Source organism: Rhipicephalus sanguineus, chromosome 2 (genome assembly GCF_013339695.2).
Source record: "Rhipicephalus sanguineus isolate Rsan-2018 chromosome 2, BIME_Rsan_1.4, whole genome shotgun sequence".
NCBI classification, from domain to species: Eukaryota; Metazoa; Arthropoda; class Arachnida; order Ixodida; family Ixodidae; genus Rhipicephalus; species Rhipicephalus sanguineus.
In genome coordinates this window covers 91004897-91028458 of record NC_051177.1, presented here as the reverse complement: position 1 = coordinate 91028458, position 23562 = coordinate 91004897, and the positions used below count along the sequence as shown (strand labels likewise).

Below are 23562 nucleotides of genomic sequence, written 5' to 3'. Positions count from 1 at the left end.
GTGCAAAAAGATTTCGGAGGGGAGTGGGTGGGGTAAGTACAACGACTGATAAGGAAAAGAAGACGGCTTTCGCTTTCCAGTCATCTTAGGCGAGCGCATAAGGTACCCTGTTTATTTTTTTCTATATCATGAATTCACTCGTTTCGTTGCTTATTTGCTATCGCAGACTGCGCAACTACACTAACGACCATCGGCTTTATGCGTCGATCCGAAGTGACCAGTGTCTTGCCGAGTTGAAGATTTGCTTCGGGCGCCAGGAAGCTCTGGCCCCTACATCTCTGTGGCCTCGTGCAGTCGCGAAGAGAAGAACAGAAACAGAGATCGGCATACCAGAGCCTGCAGAAGAAGGCGAATGCTCGGTCCTGTCCATCGTAACTCGGGAAGCTAAGCTACTGTCCAGCACTAATGACAAGCCTCGTTTCCTTGCTTCCGAATCCTTCTAGCCTCGCCGGTGCTCGCTAATAGGCGGATTCCCCCACGTGCACGTCCCTTTCACTTCCTCGGGCTCTCTGTCCTTGTTATTGCGTCGTCAGACCAGCTAGGAGTGCGCGCGGCCTGTCGGCATTGCGGCTGTTGTTGGACTTCCGCGCGCGCTTAAGGCGACCTACGCCTAAACACGTCATTATGTTGTGAAACCACACGCCCATTGACGTAGCCAAGGGCGGGAAGGGTTCGGGGGCGGGGTCAAATATCCCCCCACCTCCCCGAATTTTTTCAATTTTGCATGTGTGTGTATACATGCACACATTACAAACGCACGCACGAACATACACAAACTGTGGCCGAACCCTCGTCCATCCGAAAAAAAAATTCTGGCTACGCCCTTGCACACGCCATAATTCTACAACACGTGCGGGCGGCAGCAGAAGTCTAGACGGCCTTAAAAACCTTGCAATAAATGCATAGGTCTCACTGGCATCAATATAACCATGGTGTTATAAGGAGTTGCCACAGACCCGACGGACACTTAACAAAGGCAGAAACTGTGAGCTAGCCTAGTATTTCAGCAGCCTGGCGCGGCGCGCAACCTTTGTAGTCGTTTGATTGTTGCACACAAATTGGAAGCTAGACTACATTGCAGCGAGCAATCCCAATACATAGTTAAAATGTTTCAACTTCCTATTTCTCCATAGACACGTGGTATGCATATTTCCAACTTGTGCTATCAGTATACTAATGTATACTAACAACGTTGAGTAGCCACGTTATGTTTACTGCGGGCTTCGGATAGCTGTGAAATGAAACTTTTTCGAGAAACTTTCTTGCCGCAAGCTTTTCACTCTGGCTCTACAGCACCTAATCATATAGCCGAAGTCCCATATTCCTAACCTCGGCGCAGAACACCGTTAACTGGGAAACTGAAGAGCTCGGATTACAGACGTAAAGTTACAAGGCGCATAGAGTGTGTAATGGTTGTTGCTGTTGTTATTGTTGTTGTTTTTGTTGCTGATGATGATGATGTAAGTAGATAAGTCCGAAATAGCGGGATCGAAAAGCGAGGAATTACTACAATTATTCCGGAAGATGGTCATTAGTCGGTTGGCACTCATCCTCAGAGAGCTGGCGTGCGAAAAATCACCTAATGGTGATACAAGAATAGCAGAACTACAATCTGCAACCCAGATTTAATTGTGCGTCTATTAGAAACGAGGTTTGTAGTTAGCAGTAACAAAGCTTACCTAATCTTAAACTTGTGTTCCTCTTACACGCCTCCTTCAAAATCCACCCAGCTCACTGTTTCAAATTAAACTTCTTTATTTAATTCAACTTTTGAATTACAGGTTAACTGAGTGCAACTATCCTACCTGTGCCTATCGCCAGTTTCTATAGCAACCTGAATCTCGCGAAATCGTTTTTATTTTTATTTTTACTAAGGTTCTTCAGGGCTAAAACTTTAAAGGTGCGAAATGAAACGGTGTATATAGTTATTATCGCTACGCCGAGGGTAACAAGACTTCAAGAAGAAACTTTTTGTGGGGAGTGCGCGAACTAGACGAAGAAAAAAAAGCTCATGATTGCAGCCTCGTCTCCTATAATGGCAACGTACGGCTACCTTCGGCCCGAAAGGATTCGTGCCGGTCGGCTTCGCTGGCTAATGGCGGCAGGGACCCCACTGATCAAGCTGCCCTTTGCGTTTTTTGTCTTTCAGCTTTTCTTGCAGCTACTCCTTTCTCTTCGGGGATTTGTAGGTTCACTCACTGTACGTCTTCGCTCGTTCTTTTCTTTTTCCGCCGTGCTACGCATGGCCACGGCCTTTCCTCCACATAGGAGAGATAGAGCGCACACGAGGTTCAGGCACGTCTCGTAGCAGCGCAACAACGGAACAAGCAAAAGCAAGGAGACAATCGGAAGCAGGTGTCCTGCACAACAGGCTCCAGCGAAGGGCGTTCTATTACGCGCCCAGACGAACAGGTTAATGACGACGTGAGAAGTTCCCCTGCGCAACTAAATCCTCTCTGGCACTCGGCCCAGTGTGCTTAGCGCTAGTTTGATCTTTATTATCTGTTCCTTTTTCCTTCTCTGCCCCTTACAAAGCGGTCCCTGTAGACGTCAAGCAGGGTTTCGTCCCCAAGTTAGTAAACAATGTTACAAGCAAGCATGCTGTTCCGGATAATGTTATATGTATGTATGTATGTATGTATGTATGTATGTATGTATGTATGTATGTATGTATGTATGTATGTATGTATGTATGTATGTATGTATGTATGTATGTATGCATGCATGTATGCATGTATGTATGTATGTATGTATGTATGTATGTATGTATGCATGCATGCATGCATGCATGTATGTATGTATGTATGTATGTATGTATGTATGTATGTATGTATGTATGTATGTATGTATGTATGTATGTATGTATGTATGTATGTATGTATGTATGTGGATTTTGTTATGTCTGCACATTTCCTAATCTCATCATGTAATTCTCCTCCCTCCTCGACTGCCCGTCCCTTCCCTTGGTCTGTAACTCTGACCACCTTACGCATTACATGACAGAGTCTGTCCGTTAAAGTGGTCATGAACCACTTTTCTAAGTAATGATCTAATGACCTTAGTATCGGAGTTTACTGCCTCCCGAATCGATTGCCGCAAAAATTTCTCGAATCCGTCAAGAATCAGCGGAGTTACGGGGGTTTGGCGCACGCTCTCAGCGCTTTCTCTCTTTTCTCGTGCCGACGAGCGCACTGGAAGCTAGACAGGGAGGGATGGCACGGGGGTAAGAAGTTACGTCAGCGCGCGTCATGAAACGCGATCGCTCTCCCGCTGTGATTCGCATGCGCGAGTGCGCCTGCCGTCTAAAGTTAGCAGACTGAGGAGTGCGGCGCGGGCAAGTGGCGGCACCCCGTGGCAAGAAGCGCATCTCATCCGGCTATCGGCCAATAAGCAAGCTATGTCTCCGCGACGTCAACGTGCAGACGCCCCGCCCACCGACGAGAGTGAGAACCGGCCTCTGTTTGAAAAGAGGGCGCCTGAGGAAACGGCAACTTCGCGCTCCGCTTGTGGCCTTCACGCGGCGCGCACGACTGTAATATTTTGCAGAGCAGTTCATAGCCGTGTCAGCTTTCCGCAGGTTCTGTTTTTTCAACAAGCCCAAGGGGTGCTTCATAACCCCTTGTAATGAGATTTGGTCTGGTAAAAAGAAATTATTGATCCAATCCAGTACATATTATTTATATTCTTCAAAATGGTTTCCACGGGCGTCGACACACCGAGTGCAACGCGATTCCCACGCTGAAAATGCTCCCTGCAAGTAAATTGCCGTGACCTTTCATAGAGACTCTGTGACAGCCCGTAAGCTGGCAGGAACACCGTCCAAACGGCAGCCGTTAAGGCTTCTCTTCTCTCCGGATAACGAGAAGCCTGCCGGGCTCACATCAGGGCTGATGCAGTCCTGATACAACCTCGACGTGAACCCAGCAGACTTTTTCCTTTTCCCAAAGCTCAAGCGCGCGCGAAGCTCGAAAGGTCACCGTTTCGTCGACGTTCCCGTCATGCAACGGGCTGTCACAGAAGAACGTTGTACTCTGTCCACTATTCCGCATTACGCAGAAGCGGAATACCGGATAACGTGTGTCGGATAGCGTAGCAACGCTCTCAGACGAGCTTTAGCGTACGTACACCCCAAATACGCCAGTGAAGCCCGCGTAGCCCGCGTAGCTGTTAGTCACCGCTGCCGTGTATGCACAGCGTAGACAATAATCAACCCTTTGAGTGCACCTATGAGTTAATTGAGCAGGAGTAGCACACACCGTCTGAGTAGCAACGAGATTTCCCCAGAAAGAGGCTAAAAAATGGAAGAACTTCTAGGCGGTAGCCAAGGCAAGGTTAGGGCGCTGCATATAGCGACGAAAAGCAGATACGAAGAGAAATCGTAACAGCAAAAATTATATATACGCGAAAGTGGTGCAAGGCTGAGCCTCCAGACAGCATGGCTGCACGGCCCGGAAACAAGAATTCCCTCTTAAGGTGGCTCTTTGATCTTTCCACGTCTGCGGAAGCCACGAGTGAAACGGTGCGCATGGATGCAATAAGATGTCTTTGGATCTTCTATTCACCGAGTGGCGAGCCAAGGAATCTGAAACGGTGGGCACACACGTAGGCACACGCACGGGCGCGCACACGCACACCGGTGGTTCGAATCAATACGTGGAATTGGCCACGACGAGGAGCCGTTTTCCTGCGCTCTTCCTGCATTTGCGCGTGTCTTCTATCAAGCAAGGCCGTTCTGTAGACATCTGGACCGCGTCCGAATCACTTCCGGTTCTGCGCCCGGTTCCGTGCCCGCAAATAGAAGCAAAGACACCTTGTCGGTCAGGAAGGAAAGAATAGATAGATAGATAGATAGATAGATAGATAGATAGATAGATAGATAGATAGATAGATAGATAGATAGATAGATAGATAGATAGATAGATGATAGATAGATAGATAGATAGATAGATAGATAGATAGATAGATAGATAATAGATAGATAGATAGATAGATAGATAGATAGATAGATAGAATAGATAGATAGATAGATAGATAGATAGATAGATAGATAGATAGATAGATAGATAGATAGATAGATAGATAGATAGATAGATAGATAGATAGATAGATAGATAGATAGATAGATAGATAGATAGATAGATAGATAGATAGATAGATAGATAGATAGATAGATAGATAGATAGATAGATAGATAGATAGATAGATAGATAGATAGATAGATAGATAGATAGATAGATAGATAGATAGATAAGATAGATAGATAGATAGATAATAGATAGAATAAATAGATAGATAGATAGATAGATAGATAGATAGATAGATAGATAGATAATAGATAGATAGATAGATAGATAGATAGATAGATAGATAGATAGATAGATAGATAGATAGATAGATAGATAGATAGATAGATAGATAGATAGATAGATAGATAGATAGATAGATAGATAGCTTGCTTAGTTATTTGCTTACTGATGTATGTGTTTGTTGTGTGTGTGTGTGAGATAGATAGATAGCATGTGCGTGTCATGCCTTTAATGTCTTTCAAGCCGACAGTTCTTTTTTCCGCACGACTTTTCAAAATTTTGCGCAGTCTTGCGTAAAGGGGGCACGAATTACGAAAACGAGGCGTATTTGCAGGATTTCTTCTGTCGAAAACACAGTGGGAGAGAAAAGCGAAACGCCCAATTTTCTCTCCGTGCTCGAGCGCGCTTTCTGTCAGCGCATGCCATTTTTCTTCCCGTCCGTTTCTTGCAAAGTGAAAGTCATATCGTGTTCTTCGAATTAGAAGAAAACTGCTTCGGACTTCTTGTCCTGCAGCGGACGTCATTTATCAACGCGTCCCAACAATCGCTTTCTCGTTTCCGTAATTTCACAAACATCGACACCCACGCGAGGAGCCGCGGCGCCGTCTGCGCCAAACTCGATCACCGGTCAACTTGACGCCGATTACGAAAGGCAATATGAGCGTTACCCGAAAGTGGGGGAAGAAACAGCACAAGAAACTTGAAAACAACGAGAAGAGGCGCGGGCATTCGGTGTAAGCCAGCGCAAGGCAAACGTAAATAAGAAGAGAGACAATGCAAGTGCAAGACGGCAACTGAACGCCTCCCCTCTCACACTTTCACACAGAACACAGCTTTCGAATGCAACGTGACAAGAGCCCGGAGCGCGCACGAAGTTCGCGATAGAAATAAAGGCACACAAATGCAACAGAACACCGAGTAAGGGGGTATGATCGTCTGAGCAATAACCCGAGAGCCGTTCTGCATACATAGAAAAGGGAGACCTGGCTTTGGAACACAGAGAAGCCGGCACAGCCGCGGATGCGCTGTTTTCAATGGCACGCACGGCAAGCCGTTTGTTGCGTACCTTCGCGCGCTTGCGCGTTGTGCGCGCTGTTTTGTATATGCGAGTGAGTGCTCACTTATGCGTGTGTTTGGCCTGCGACCGTTAGCGCACCTTCGTTTCCCTCGGCCAACAAACTAGCGAGCAACGGACAGCGTACGCACGAATGAACGGCCGCATAAAAACGGCAGCGGACGACCCACGCAGCGAATCTCGGCGCGTTCAGCCAGCAGCGTGCCGATCGAGAGCCGCAAAAGAAAACTCTCCGGGTGCGCGCGTAAAGGGAGCGTGTACGTGCCCCACCCGATGCTCCTCTGTGGCTCACACGGGCACCGCTCCTGTAGTAAAATGCAGCACAGTGAAAGCTATAGACCATTTTCAGCCGTACAGGAAACGAATCCCACGGTTCGAACGTGTTGAAACGCTGAATCGATGCGACTAGTTATAGTCATTCACTGTTTCAACACGTTTGAATAGCTTCGTGGGCGCCAACTACGCACGCACCTTTCTTACGAAGAATGACGAGTGAGAATCGGGGGTTTCCTGCTTAGTTTGCCTCGGCTCTCGCTTTCACGGTGCTGCAGTGAATTTCTCGCGTAAAGTGCCACGCGCTCGCTCACTCCCTTCGTATACTAAGCGCGCGACGAACAAGCCTGAGCTCTTCGCGCGAGCGGCATGAGAGAACCGATAATACAGCGCTGGCCGCTATAGGGTCCATGTCCAGCGGTAGACAAAGAAAAAAAAAGCAAAAAACTGAGAAAGATTTCGAGAGAGCAGCCGTTAAAGAAAGGTTATCGCTGCAGTGCTAAAAGGGAGATCCTTATGTAAAGGAACGGGCGGTGGAATAAAGGCTTAAACGGGCGCAAGCGAGCGGACAAAGAGAGAGAGAAATAGTGGGAAGGGAATCGTCCCAGCTGCTCTTTTCTTTACCGAAAAACAGCGGCCAAGATAGCGAAGTCGTAAAGGGGAGTCTGTAAGAAGCCCGGCTTCCATCGGTGATGGCCCTGCTCGTGTAACGCACGCAGGAAAGCGCTAAGAGCTTAGCCGCTATGTATACACGTATATACCTGCAAGACTCGTCGTGATGGCCAGCACAATTGGAGGCAGATGTCCGCTAAGAAAAGTGCCGGCAAATGTGAAGCATTCCACCGGTCACGGAACAGACTTGCCCGATAACTTTACTTTTCTTCTCTTCCGAAAAAAAAAAACGTGAAAGCATAAAAACACGACCCGATGGTATACATAGCGGGTTTCTTCTCAGATAATCCGCGTAGTGCTATATAGACACAAAATGAAAGCAAAACGAACAATGAAGGCGAAGGCGAAAACACCAAGCGCCACTCTGCGGTAAGAGCCGCCGTTCCAAGAGACGACGACGCCAAAGACTCCCTTGAACGTGTCCTCGCTCCTTCTCGAGCGTTCAATAAATAACTCCCACGAGTCGTGGCTGTACGGCCGCGCAAGCTAACAGCGAGCAGGTCCGGCCGGATCCGGCCACGCTTTAAGCGGTGGTCACGGCACCTCAGACTGCGGAGCGCCGCCACCACTTCGACACCAGGAGGAACGTGTCGCCTCGACTCTTGTTCGGTGATCGTTCCCTTCCAGGCTTTCGTGCGTTACCTTCTATTTTTTTTTTACTGCATTTTGATGCTGCGTCCGAGTTTCCGCCATTATAGGAATGAGCGGTTTTTGCTTCGAGTTCGAGTTGAAGTTGAAAGCATATAGGACAATGGCTCATACCTATCTTGGGTGATTGACCAAGAGACGGATAGTCTAACAAAAATTGACACATGAATAACATGCCTCTTCAAAAAAAGATTTTAGAATAATCAGTACGAATTAATAATGGTAACTTAATAATGGTAACTTAATAATGGTATGAAAGCCTCTTGATTCAATCAAAGACATTTCGATAGCGGAGCTCGCATCCCTATGAGAATGTCCTAATGAGGAGGCTCGCGAAGACAGAATACTTGAAACAATGAAATCCAATCCAAATCGATTAAATGCTGCTTTGAGAACGGTTTTCTAAATATTCATCTTCCTCATCTTATTAATGCTTACCTTCTTTATCTTCTTCACCTTATGAGAAGACAAAAGCGCAACAGCACGAACATGTGTGCAGTCTATAATAAACATACAAACAACTCGGCACTGGGAGAATAAACGGCTAGATGACGGCGAGCGCTCCACAACAGATGCGAACCACGCAAGACGCTGTCAGAAAATCATTTTAATCCTCTTATGCCAGCGTAACGCTGTCACGGCGCACCAGCAGAACATAAGCAAGGCATATTTCTATTGAATATTAATACGGGATAACCTCTATCTCCACCTGGTTCCGAGAGATACTCGTTCTCGTTAGTTAATTATAGCAGCGTGGTAGTGTTCAAAGTATTATATCGTGTTATACGCAGTGTTTATCACGTCATCATCCTATAATTTAAGTGCGGGAAGCTTCGCCGCATATCATATAGCCGTGTTTCTAATACGCAGTATTGAGTTTTTAGTGGTGTATAGCTCAGCAGTTTAATTACTGATTAATTATTCCTAATATTATTACATTTGACACAACTTTCCCTTTCTTTCTACTTACACCGTCGGATAATGACGCATTTCAAATTCATTCATTCATTCCTTCATTCATTCATTCATTCATTCATTCATTCATTCATTCATTCATTCATTCATTCATTCATTCATTCTGTACAAAAAGACTCGTCATGCGAGACACATAACATCGAATGAATCAGTTATTCTAATATTTCTTCATGCGAAACTGTGTATAAGAGCTACATGGGGTCAAGAAAGAAACCTATAGGTCGTAGCACAACTTAAAACGATTTGTGCAAGTCTTATGGCGATTGCCGTCGCTTCGCGCTTAACCTTAGAGACAAAAGTAATTTCCAAAAATACAGATGCGTATATCACTGTTGAAGCTTGCAGTGCTACGCAAATAAAACGAGATTCTACGAACGTGCGAGCTCTAGGCCTGTACAAGCGCGCTATGCGCGCTTGTGCACATAATATGTAGAAATAATAACGAGTGCGTGTTTATTAATGCGCGTTTGCACGCCAATTGCATTTCGTTCGAGTCTTCAGGGCTCACCTTGAATGTCACGTCACAAGAATCCTGTCCAGCAACGCGTGTCGGGTGAAGACGCTGATCGGAGCGTGCAGTGAACACTGAAAGACCGAAAGAAGAAGGTAATTGCGATCATTGTTAGCGAAGACGTCAACGCATCATAAACTTCTGCATGCATATACTTTAACACTGTCCAAGTAGCTGGTTCAACTGTGGCAACTAACTTTCTCAGTGCATGGGGTAGGCCTAGTAGATAATTACACGCATGAAAACCTCATATCCGTATATTTTTTTGAACTCGTAAATTTTTTAGCCTAATTCACGTGCGCAACGGTATCGCTTAGGATTGGAGGGCGCTCTGAGCTTCCCCTCAAGAGTAGAACACGACAGCGTAATCGGGCCCCGTGCGCATCGCCTTCTCAACTGCTATAGTCTAGCTTCGGTTCTCGGTGCATGCCTCCACCGTGCCGCAAGGAAACGACCGACTGTGCACGTAACAGTGGCCGTTTTAAACTATCCTAGAATGCCTACTGCAAGTACAGTTGTGCACTGCCCACTACGCCATAATTCTTTCTTTTGAGAATCAGCGAAGTACCCACTACGAGTCCATAAGGCAACACGCGAACCTACGCAGCTGTTCACTTTGCTGATGCTTTTGCTGCTGATGATGATTAAATATGTCTGAGTGCTTTTAAATGCGTGGGCCTTTAAAACACATGCTCGTTGCGCAATTCACATGTTTTGACGCCTGGCGCGATTCTACGCTTCTGGCACGCAATATTACATGCGCTAAGGAGACTCCTCCCACTATATGACATTCACATAGTGTGTGTGCTTTTTTTTCCCAAGCAGTTTCAAGCAAGGGCGTCGCTCTGTAGTAGAACACTTGATTGCCACGCAGAAGGCCTGGGTTCGATTCTCACTCGACCAGAAGTTTTTATTATTTACCTTATTTGCATCTTTCTCAATTTTTCGGTCACGGACAACGCTGATTTTTCACTCACAACTAACGACACCGACACCAGAATTTCTTACGAAATGAGCTCTTTAATGTTATCACGTTAAAAATATACAACCGCATACATCGTGTTTTACGTGCGCCGTGCTCTCGATAGGCCCCTAGGTTCGATACCACCTCGCGCGGTGGTATTGGGGGTTGAAAATACTCGAATCTTTCTTCTTGTGTGTTTTTTTTTACTTCGTTATTTTCTTTTGTTAATGCAGAGCTCCAAAGCTACGCGAGACAGCCTATCTATATACTTACCGCAAGGTCACCGGGATAAGCAAAAGAATGCTTCATTATTAACTTCGCACGAAAACGTGAGTACATGAAAACGTGAGTCCATTAATACATGAAAAGGTCAGTGCATAAGATGCGCTTTGAAGAGCACTAGCACAATGCACAAATGCAGGCCAAAGAGGCTCAAGATAGCTCCACTAAAAGCATGTGGTGTCCCCGAACGTTACAATATGCGTTCATCAGATGAGCTGCGTTGGTATAACGAAGTGCGTTTTAATATTTCCTTTTGTTTCTCGGCCTCCCATCAAGGCTGATAAGGAAGCCTCAGAATGAAAGCTATAGCACCCACAACGCACGAGCTCAAACAGAGGAAACAAGACGCAAAAATTGTTCCCTTGCCGGCACTGTGAACGTTTAATCAGCAATGTAATAACCTCGCGAGAGAGCATCTCCGTTCTGAGCCAATTAACCGAGCTGCACTGATGTAATGGCAAAGGTGCAGTCTTTTAGCATTCACGTCATAGAAAGTGCTCATCGGCCACCGCTGAGCAGATCGAAATTTGCGCTGACATGCAAGTCAGTGCACTACAACGTGCGCGCGAGTTACGTAATCAGCTTAGGACGGTCGGCGTCAACAAAGAAATTTTATCAACTTCCACGTCTTCATTCACGTCAGAGCCTCGCGCGAACTTCGCAATAAATAATGTGTCGAGGGAGCAGCCTCCGGAGAATAGTCAGTACAAGAGTAATTTGTACAGCTTCACTATTTTTTTTTTCTGGCCTTCATTCTTCCTATTACGGAAGAATGCTTGCTATAGACATGTTCGTTTTTTTTTTGGTGTCGCATCCACTTTTAGAGTAAGCGTATATAAAAATTGGCCCCAGTGATTACTTGTCGGCGAGACCAGCATATGTACTACAAGATTGGTTACGTCACATCTGATGGCGAGTGTTCGCTGGCGGCGAGCATGCGATAAGGACAGGCCGGGTGCTACTGCGTTCGTTTGCTCCACCTGACCTGCAGCTCCCAGCCATATGTGAATTCCCCGAAGAAGCCACTAAAATTCTTGTCTATAGTTTTTTCATTTTCTGAACGAAATTATGATAAAATGAATTCTAATTGAGAAGCACGAAATCAGCGTGCCTTGTCACGCTCTGAAATTTATTCTTACCCCAAACGGAAGTGCAAGGCAGTCAACAGGACACTATAATGCTCCGTTGTTTTGGTTTGCTACCCCACACTAAGAAAAAGAGGAAGGGAGAACGAAATACGGGAAGAAGGGCCGAGGCAACAAGCCGGCGTGCGAAAGAAAAAAAAAGAAAAGAAAAAAAATGTACACCTATCCTTAGGTTTCGGCGATCAGGTTTTGGGCATTACCTTCATAGTCGCAGGGTTGCCTCAAACCCAATAAAAAATATGATAGAAATGCTGTGATATCACAACAGGGCTTTCATAAGTTATATGTCGTGCGCCTACGCGATAAGGCTTCGCTGCTTGTCAAGCGCCGCTGCAACGGCGCTTCTGTTATCAACTTTTTGTTGTGTTTAAGAAGCGCCGGCACTGAAGCTGACTGGATGAGCTGTCCTTCCGTCAGACACGACAATAAGCAACCTTTATCTCTCTCGTAACGTCATGAGAACTCTTTACGCTAACCGCGTAGAAACGAGGAGGCTTGCGCAAGTTGGTGATTTGTACTGACAAAAGGCAAATGGCGTGGCAGACAATAACACGAGAAAAGAAAAAAAAAACGACGATTACTACGGGTACGCGCTCCACAGCGTCGCTCCGGATGTTACGTCACTCTAATGTTGAAACTGCTGCCGGAAGTAATCGATCAGTAATAACTTCATCGCCTCTTTCTTTGAAAGCTCTTGCACTTTAATTCTACAGTCGCCTCTTTCTTTTCGCGATCAACTTTTCGTTTTACTGCGCTAAAAAAAGAAGCAGAAAAAGAGTGAAGGAAGAGCGTCGTCGTCGCATCAAGCCGACATCTCATCCAAGACACCCCGGGCAGCCGTAAGAGCCGGCTGGTTTGGCCATGGACGGCCTTCCTGTCTATTGTTCTGTTTCGTCATTCTCAAGACTTCTTTTTTATATCTATGTATACTTTTTAGGCTTCTTCCATTCTTGAGGACCCTTCACCGGTCACGGCGGCGCTTTGTGTCGGCGCCGAGGTGCGCGTCGGGAGATCGCGAAACCCCCGTATGTTCGCATATACACTGCGCCGCGGCCGAGACGCTCAGCGCAGGCGGTGAGGACATTAAAGATGCATCAGCCACTTTTCATTGGGTGTAGCCGCAGGGGCTCAAGCGGGACGCCTGTTCCTACGCAAGAGCAGCACGCCCACGGCTCTGAGCTTAAGAGGGACACCGTGTCGACGCTGCTCACGCACCTTCCTGCAATGGACAAGGGTGCACGGTGTGTCGTTCGACTTTGGGTGAGGGGGTGGGGGGAGCTTTTTCTTAAGTCGGATCCGCGGTTTTAGCCCATGTTCTTCTCGACTTCTCGTTAGCTTTCTCATTTGCCTCCTTCTTTTCATGTCTTCTTGTTATAGCCTCTGTTCCTGTCACGACGTTACGGGTTAAAGTGCTGCACCATAAACTGCATAGCTCGTGAAACGCGGTACCTAAGGCATGTCGTACCTATACGCGAGCTTGAATACCTATAAGCGTACTTATGCGCGGTGAAGCCTTGACACACGGCCCCACGTTTCATTATGCAAGAATTACACTTTGTTATATTTCCCGCGCGAACTGCCGCTCCTTGATTAAGATTTTGCTGTTGAGACATGCACAAAAGGAATGCAAATTAGGATTTTGGGCTCATAGATGGCAGGTTTTAAGGAGATCCTGAAGGCGGTGGAGGGGGTGAGTGGAGCGAGGGTGGGATTATTAATTTCGCATTCACGTCAATGAGTTCGGACGTGTCTCTCTAAAAAATATTAATAATAATAATAATGGCCGGGAGTAAGTACATCATTTTACATTTACGAAAGCTGTCGTTTTGCGTCTGGTGTATTTTCGAGAGTAATTTTATTTCTTTTTCTGTAATAAGCAATTTAACTAGCCGCAGCCAGCTATTGATAGCATTTGCGGCATCACATGTAGTTGTTTAGGACAATAATGTCCTAATTAAGTCCAATATGTGACTGTATTGCTTCCCATTCTAACATACCGGGTTTCGGCTGTCCCTGCGGTAAGAGTCAAACAATCGATTTTTTGCAGAAATTGTGTAAGAACATACGCGTACCCGAGATCTTATGCCGCATTCTTATGCAGCGATCGAGACGCCTACGGTACTGATGCTGTCTATTTAATACTTAATGATAATATAGATTCCGCAAAGAGTAAAAAATGAAACAGGCGAGGTGTATCGCTTTCAGTCTCTTCAGTTAGACCCCATTTAACCTTACTTACCTATACGTACCTACATAACGCATGACCTTATACCTACGTACCTACCTACGCGTGGTGCCCAGGCGAACGTATACGGACCGCACGAATGCAGTGAAAACCCCACGAGTGCCGTCAGTCGAAAATGCCAATACATTCAGTTTAGTATCACGTGACTCGACTGATTTTCGGTAATTATCTTTCTTTTACTATTCGTGAAGTCTTGCGAAGTATCGTCAGGTCTCGCTAAATCTCGAAGTACCTCAGCAGGTATCGCGATATCTCGCAAAACCTGGCTCTCATGACAAAAGTAAACGTTTCGTCCTAGTAAAAGCGTCAGAGTTCCACAAGGTCGTGCACGTCGTACTGGTGACCCCTCGAGCTTGAGAAGGTATATTATTGGATTCCTGGCTACAAGCTAGACTTGGCTAGTGTGCACCGAGGCGAAACTTATCACATCGCATCAGCAGCCCGCACGCAATAACCGGCATCGTTCGATCACACGCTTTAGAGGAGGATCATTATATTTCAATTTATCCTCGCCGTACGGCGCTCTTTATGTTCTCAAGAACACGCCGTAAAAGAAGAATCGGTGGCTGTTCGAAGACTCCGTAATTGTTCCTGCATTTTGAAAAACGAAACACACAAAAAAGAAAAAGAGGACAACGCAATGGAGCCGAGGAAATTTCAGGGGTGGTCGAAACGACCTCGGGGTTCCTTCAGCTCGATCAAAGTACACACGTATCATCCATAAATGACGGAAAGGATACCAGCCCGTCCTATACTCTTCAATCTATACTGCGAGTTCCTTCCGTCCATGGCTGCACCGCGTCTCTTATCGAATCATAGCAGACGCCCTCTCGTACGTGTCACGGATCGCTTTTCAAGAGTGCGCCGCCGCACCAATCACCAGCACGTAAACAGTATTAGAGAAGATCGAAAGGAGATAAAAAAAACGCCACGCAGGTAAATGTCAGCCTGTCGAATAAACAAAAGAAGAAAGAACGGAAGAAAGAAGAATAAACGCGATAGAAAAAGAGAGTGGGGGAGGGGGGGGGGATAAGCAGAACTGGGATTTGTACTCAAAACTACGTGTAGTAGAGAAAGAAAGAAAGAAAGAAAGAAAGAAAGAAAGAAAGAAAGAAAGAGAGCGTACGAAACACACGCGCTTTGTAAGAGAGCATCAAAGAGGGCGCGGCGTTCCCCAGTCCACGGGGTCCCTCGATTGCGGGGCCGCTCATCGTCCACATCAGAACGCCTGCTGATCAGCAAAACAGAAAAAAATAAGTTGATAAAATTCATCCCTCCATTCAGCAAACGGATCGAGCACGGGTACGGGAGCCGTAGGGGGGGGGGGGGGGCACACCTCATCCATCTCGATCGCCGAGCGTCGCAGCTTATTGAGTTGACAGAGTCGCGCGAGCGTTTTCTTCCAGGGATCCCATGAGCGTCGACGACGACGCCATATACAGTGCGCGTGGCGCTGAAAGCGGGCGCAGCATCCACGCCCTCCTCTCATCGTTCCTATGGGAGGCGGAATGAAGACCGGTCGGTCCCCTCGGATGAGGGCGGCAGGTATAACGCCCGCGGGGTGTGCGAGGCGCGGGCTCTCGTTCGGAGAACGGTCACGCGTGTTGAAAAGCGGGACTTACCGTACGCTGTGCTGACGCTACCGCCGCCGGCACACCCTTCAAGTTATCGTGGACGCGGGAGACTCCGAACACAGCTCGAGGGTAAGGAGGGGGGGGGAGGAGATCAATCGATGAAGAAGTATGAATGTGAGAGACAGAGAGAAATAGAGTGTCGCTTTGTGAGTATGATGCCCCCTTTTTTTCCGAGAGACATGGAGACTGCAGGGGTGAAAATGCCGGGCACTTGCAGTATATAAGTCGCTGCGATTTGGGAGCGGAATTCCGCATCACCTATACGGGGTATAAAGGAGAGGCGAATTTGCAGGGTTGGTTTATTGATACGGAGTGAGGAGCGCTGTCAAAGGTGCAACCGAACGGCTTGGTGTAAGAATGGAGCAAGGAGGTTGTTGGAATGCTCCCTGATGGATACATACAGGTTGGGTGAAGTGGTCAGCGCACCTTCATGTCTGCGAAACAGCGCGAAAAACGACGATACAGAAAGAACAGACAGGACCAAGCTAGCGCTGACTACCAACAATTCGTTTGTTTAGGCGAACACGAAAATATATGCTTTTCAGATTAGAAGAGCGGAGGGGGTTTTTGAAAACCCGCATGCGTCTTCAGTACACCTGCCTACAGAATATGCAGGCTATATACGTTTCGTATAACTCGATTGTATGAACAAAAGCAAAGCGAAGTTTTCTTTATAGAATTTGATAAAGTGGAAGAATATTGTGCGTTTTACTAACATAGCAATCCACAGCAACTGCCAAAAGCACTGCCCCATCGATAAGATGCCATGGAGTGAGCTTATTCAGTTCTTGTTACAAACATAAATATCTTTGAGTGCATTATCCACCGTATATGTGAACGAGTAAACAGGTTCAGCATTAATCCTTAGTCTTCGCTCTTTTTAATCAAGTATGAAGCAGGAATTGATATATTCCAGAGGCCACGCCACCCGCCTTTCGTTCTGTATCGTTCGCTATTCTTCAGTACGTCAGTCTGATACTAAACTTCCAAATTTAGTGAGACAAAAGACATTGCGACAGTTGAACAACACCAGCAATGCGTTCAGTACGCGTCGTTTTAGCAACCACTGCAGAAGTTATGTGCAACCCATAACTTCTGAGAGCAAGATCGAAGATAATTGCTACGGTTTAACGTGCCAAAACCACGATATAGTTTTGACATATGCCGGATTAATTTCGGCCACCTGATGTTCTTTAACGTACAGCTACATCTAAGCACAAGGGTGTTCTTTGCATTTCGCTCCCATCGAAATAGGGCCGTTGTGGCTGCGAATCGAACCCGTGCCCTCTATAGCTTAGCAGCGCGACACCTTAAAGTTCTGAGCTACTAAGATGGGTGAAACACCCATAATTTAAATTTAGTGACCGGAAACGGGAATTCAAGCGGCCCCAGAATCATGCGTAAGACGTGTGACTCGAAGAAATGACCACGTGCTAACGGGACTGGGCACCACCACTTTCTCGCTAGCTAACAGATGTAGAGGTAGCGAGTATATATGTCCCGTGTACAGAGAAAAACACAGGCAATGCTTCAAAGAAAGCAGGGGAAAAACAAAACCGAGAAAAAATTCCGGTATATAGGCGAGAGATATCCTTCAGGCGTCGTATAGCCGAGTCATGGGGGCGGCTTCGTTGAAAAGGAAAAGACGTGAGCAACAACTGAAGAATATTTTTTACGAGAGCGGGAAAATGGCTTCGGCGAGCGTATTGTGTGTGATGACCTTGAAACACCTGCGCTTTTTGCTGTATACGCGAAGTCTTACGAAGGCACCCTCCTTTTTTTAGTTATTGCTTTCCTTTTCCGCGCGGTGTATTGAGAAATGCACAGTCGAGGAGCCATGAGAGAAAATCGGTTTTTTCCAAGAGCTGCCATAAACCGTAGTTGTCGCAGATTTTATCATCACTGGCTCGCCTGCTACTGCATTCATTCACTCGAGATCTTCAAGACCAACTCCGGCTGGCACTTGGCGAGCATGATCGGAAGCCAGAGAAGTGGAAGAAAGCTGGAGATTTCGCAGAACCTGGTTAAACGTTTTGCGCATACGATATTCGGAAACAGGGAATAACTGACTGGTCCCAGGGCAGCTGGTCACGTACATCGTGTGCATATATGCAAAAGGCTGCACGCAGGCTCGTAAGAATTAGTTAACCTTAGGGCTAAGCGATATTTCCGTGTCATTACTTACGTTCAGACAAAGGAAGTTACGGCTCCAAAGAATTGGGCTTCAAATCCACAGAGCTTCTCTATGATAAGAGTTTGTTTCTGTTGTTGTTGTTTTGTTTTTGTTTTTTGTTTTTTGCAGGAGTAGCAGTTTGGGTGAGTTTGTATATGCTATGTCGTTTTGAGCGTTTAGCACAACTCAGAGTAAAATGAAACAAAGGTAGGAGTAGAAACAAGGACGAGGCGACAGCGCTCACGATGTCGTTTTGCCCTCCCTTCTAGCCCTACCTTTGTTTCCTTTTAGTCTGAGTTGAGTTGCGCTAAGCACTCGGAACGTCGCTTTTCGCCATTGGTCGGCCGATTCCTTCTAATTCTATGTCCAGCTACAGGATTGCTTAAAATATGCTTTTACGAACATCTTTAGCGTCACACGTTGTTGCGAATACACGTTGTTGCCCAGTAGCTTTTTAGCGAAGAAGCACCGTGGCGATATCAGTGTGCCTTGTTTTGTTTCTTTCCTATACAACATGCGTCAAGATCCTACGTTTAAATCAAGCAACTCATTAATAAAGTTTTTCATGCTCTATTGTGAGCGTTTTAATTTTTAAGATACGGAAGCTAACACTGTTTCCCACAATTCGTGTCGATGAAAAGGAGGGTTTATAATTATAGTAGAGGCCCTGCAATATTTTCCTAAGATAACAGCCATTTTTTACGGCTATTAATTTTTAACCATTCTCCCTCCCCTCTCTCATTTTCTTTCTCTTTCCGTTTTCGATTTTGCGTTGATGGCTCTATGTAAATTAGTCCTGTTCGAGAGGTAATTCACTCAAAGCCTCTCTGGTATCTGGGATGGCTTAATCACAGGTGACTTGATGGGTACATCCTGGCACAACTGTACGATACATGTCCTTGCAAGTGCGTTAACTTCGTACGTATGCCGTACGCAGGACCGCCATACAGCGAACCGTCACGGAACCCACGCACCTAAAGCATCAACGAGTGAAGCTAAAACAGTACGCCTCCTTTGAAGAATAGCTGCATCAGCCATAAATACTGCAAGCTATCGCTTAACTTTCACAATCTGCCTACGATTTCGCGATCGTCATACGCGAGAAAAGAAATAAAGATAATATTGTACTCAAACAGCAATTTTGTTTTTCTTGCGCAGTGGAAAAGACAGGTTGTTTACCATTCTTGAATCGGAATATGGCACTGCCCAATCCACTCACATCTTCAGCAGATGCTATTGCAGTTATCCTCCAAAGATGCTGCAGGAAAACATCGGCTCTTCTTTGGTCAAGTAGTAAGCGCAACCTTCAAGGGACTCCCAAGGTGGAGAGATTTAGCACCTCATAGTACACCTCGCGAGGCCCTTTCGCTAAAATGTTGCCCTCATACTCACGGACATCCTGCCGTATAATGCGAAGGAAAAAAAAAAAAAGAACGAACTGTTTGCTACACTAGGCTCGGCGCTGCGGCTGTAGCCGTACGCTTTTCCGGTCGCGTCCACTATATACAACGCGGACGCACCAAGGCCGCGCGGGAGCCCGTAACGCCCACAACACGAAGAAGCCCGTCGCAATAACTCTGGCGACCAGGCCCGGACGAAAGAGACAGCGGGACAAGAGAGAGCCAAGAAGGTGAGTGAGATCCAAGAGAAAGCCTGCGTGCAAGCCTCAGCGACAGCACAGAAAAGCAGGCAGGCAGACCGTCCTTTGTCTTCCTATAGGACAGGCAGCAGCACGACGGTGCCTCGAACGCGTCCCGTGAGACGGCCGACGCCCACCAGAGAAGAAAGACGCCCTGACTTCACGGCTTGCTTCTTCTTCTTAAGAGGACGACGACATGGCGACGACGCCGCGACAGGCCTCTGTTATTTCTCGAAGAAGGGACAGCGAGGAAGCGGATGAGCTGAGCTATACGCTGGACAGGTCGCTTCGCAATAAGCCACTGCGAGTACGTGGCGAAATGCTCGACGACCTGAACGCAAAGTTTTCTATATGCACTTGCAAATAAACACCTATAAAGCAATTACAGCATCTGCCTGTGCGGCGTTTGTGTTGTTATGATCTCTTCTCTTGCGTCCGTGTTGCACGCCTACCGCCGTTTATCATAATCATTCTCTCTCTCTTAGGTTGTCACGCAAATATAATGGGAGCATCGCATGACACGTGGTCGTTTGAATAGGACCTTGTTAACAGATTAGGAGGATATTGAAGAATTATGAAAAGTTCGGTCGCGCTTATTACGAAAGCACACTTGATGCGAACGAGACGGCATGGAAACAGACAAATAAATGGTCCACGCCGTACGGATGCACCCAGGTCTGTTTATCAACGAATGAAAGAGCAACAGGTGGAGTAAAATAAAACATATAATAATAATAATAATAATAATAATAATAATAATAATAATAATAATAATAATAATAATAATAATAATAATAATAATAATAATAATAATAATAATAATAATAATAATAATAACTGGAGCTTAAAGGCCAACTCCGGCGATTTTTTCACCATGTCAGGGTAATGGTGCTTTTATGTCCCTGAGACACTCTTGTCACGCGCCCAATAGCAGAAATGCTCAGCAAATTCGAAAATAATGTTTAATAAGCAAAAAGGCGCAATATCGAAACCGAAACCCAACAGAGTGTACTGTCTCCGTATGACGTAGTAGTTGTTACGAACCGGAAGTCGTGCAAGGCATGCCGGTCACGCCGGCGCGGAGTATGAAAACTGTGACAGCCGGGACGAGCAGGCGCACAGTGGAGAGGTGAGCACGCCGCGCATCAGCTGTAATGTCTGCGATTGACAGTGCCGCGTCTGATACTGACAGTTAGCGGTGCCCTTGGCTGCGTCACTTCCGTCGCCTTAACAATATTGACGTCACAGATTCAATGTTGCCAATAATTGTGGGAAACCGGGAGGGCGTTTGCAGACAATCTTTAAAATTCATTTGCAAACAATCTGCGCATGTCTCAAGCCTGTAATTTGGCATAAATGACGGAAACTTTCAAAGGAACGTACCCGGCGAATTTCATTGAGATCCATCGACCTCGAAAAATCGCCGGAGTTGGCCTTTAACGCTCCAGGTATTCATGGACGTGACCTGGCTACTCACACGAAAGAAAGTAGAAAGTAGGCGTTACACAAATTTAACTTTCCTTGATAAGTAATATACAGACCTAAAATAGCTGTTGTATTTGTATAAAGTCCCGACGAGCGCAGGCATCTTCTTGCACTTTATTTTTGTGTTTGTATATGCGTTTTGGCGTGAACGTTAACAATTCTGACTCATCTACATAAAAATACGTAACAGGTGGATTCTGTCGAAGTGCTCGTGGAAGGTGTCACCACAAAGCGAGGTGAGCTCGTAAGAGCAGCTTTTATATGCAACCAAATCGCGTGCACTTTGTTCTTTTGTACAAGCTATGTGTATGGACGTCGTGCTCATACGTGATTTTGGCTTGACTGACTTGCGTGAACTGTCCCTATAGGTGCTCTTTTACGTATTTCTTTTTCGATGTTCTGATTTCGACGGATTCCGTTATCTGTGAAAAGGAGTAGCCGGCGCTATATAAAAGCGCTAACATCTCCTTCGTCTCTGCACATTAAGTAATTGATGATATGATGCTTTGTTTATCTTAAGATTTCATTCACTTCCCTGCTTCTTCGCTATTCCATCCGAGTGATGCTATTGCCCGCACCTGGATGCGACGATTTTGGACGACGCTGTAAACACAATGATCCCACAAAACTTTCGCAGTCTCGTTCAAAAGAACGCGACGGCTTCTCAAGCCGCAAAATAAGTTTTTGAAGGTTCATTGTCCTTCACGGCTCCAGCACGCGCGTTAATTATACAGTCGCGAAAACTTCGCTCAACCCCCTTTGGTGCCTTTCTCGGGGAAAATTAACGATCTGTCCACGTTCTTTAATGGTCACCGTTTCATGCAGCATTCTTTTCCGTGAATTAGAATAAAACGCACAGCGCAGCTGGCTCCCTTCTCGTGGTAGAAGTTAGCATAGCTGGGCGAAGACTGTCAGTCGGTGGCCATGCGAAAACCACAGCTGCCTCCGTGTTTACAGAGTGGCGCAAATTCATACTCAAACAGACAAGTTAAGCTTCTCTCTTCATTTGTTCGTTTGTTTCGCTTTGTACACCATACGCCGCACCGACAACTCAGACGGGAACGTGACGACGCGGTGCATACAATTCGCGCCCTTGGAGGAGGGGGGTGGGCTTGAGGCAAAGGGACAGAGAGTTCCTGGGGGTTTCTTGACCAGAAAACTTGGGAAGCTGCGGCGCCTCACTCCATGGCTTCACCAAGCTTCTCAGTGTTTGCGCTCGGGAATGCGATATTCAGATTTCTTTTCAGTCCTTAATCTGCCATGGCTTCAGAGTTTTCATTTCTGATTTCTTTTTTTTAGACTCCCATATAATATCCCCAAGCAGCTTACCGGCAGTGCTCTGCCCGGTTAAACTTGTTTGCGTTTCTGTCGGTGGGTGGGTGCGAATAGCCTGAGCGAGACGCGTCTGAATTTTTTGGATGTGCCCTCCGGTTAAGATTACGTAATGAGTTCGTTATCCGTATTCGTATTATCCTTTTTATCCCCTGACGTGGGACCACTTCCTCTATATAATAGGGTTTGATGAGCTTTCTTTCTTTGTTTTTATTCGCATTTTCCGGGCTTCTGTTGTGTTTGATCGCTTACGTGTACGGCGAGCTATAGAAGTCCCATCTGGCTGTGAAAGCGAGAGGTGTGGCTCGTCGCGTGTAATGTCGTGAAACACACCAAAGCACACTGACGCAGCCACCAGGGGATGAACTTATAAAGTCCTCTTATTTAAAGATAGAAAGAGAGAGAGAGAGAAGAAAGAAATTATACACAGGGGTTTAAACAGAACTGAAAATTCAGTCTGCTATTTTAGAAGAGGAAACGGAGGATGTGGAGGTAAAACGATGAAGCGAAAATAGAAATATATAAACAGAAAGCACGAATGCACGATCTCGGTCGTTCACTATCACCGCAGACTGCGATAGCCTACAGAGAGCGTTTGACACTGGCTAGAATTTCATTCCATAACATGTCAGATTTTACATTGCCCGCTGTAACAAACTGTTCAGTTGTACAAATAAGCACCCGTATTGAAAAAAAGTGAGACAATTATACGTAAACGGAGTATGTAAACAAATTAGAATAAATCTTAATGTGCTTTATATATTCAGAAATGTTGGCGACCAAATTCGCAAATCTTTGTTGTTAGTTCGTTTCATTCTTTGATTGTTTGCTTGCTTACACGTCTGTTTGTGTGCGTATGCGTGAGTGTGTAGGGGGAGGGGGGGGGACATAAGTAAACCAGGAAATAGTTATTTAGACCAAGCCTCACGTCGGAATCGATACGCCAATTTTGCGGTGCGCCAAGCTAATGAAAGCTCCCCAGCCAAGCGACAAATGACCTCCCGGCGAGGCGTGGTGGCTCCTCTAACTCGTTTCGCCTCTCTTTCTCAAACACGCTTCGTTTCACCAACTGGGAAAATATATTGGCCACGCGTCTAGCCGTACGAGCTCACAATTCACCGCTCCTATCGCACGCGTTACGCGCTCTATACTATAGTATAGTACGGCACACGCCCGCGCCACGTGTATGCAATATCGACCAGC

At 46.2% G+C, this 23562-nt stretch overlaps 1 protein-coding gene across 1 annotated transcript in view; it reads right to left on the bottom strand.

Annotated features, from left to right (window-relative positions):
- Positions 1-23562, bottom strand: part of LOC119383363 (uncharacterized) — a 305608-nt gene that overhangs the window by 133810 nt on the left and 148236 nt on the right. The window contains exon 3 of the mRNA XM_037651457.2: positions 9458-9534. The gene's annotated coding sequence lies outside the window, so the exon portion shown is untranslated. The remainder of the gene's footprint in view (positions 1-9457; positions 9535-23562) is intronic.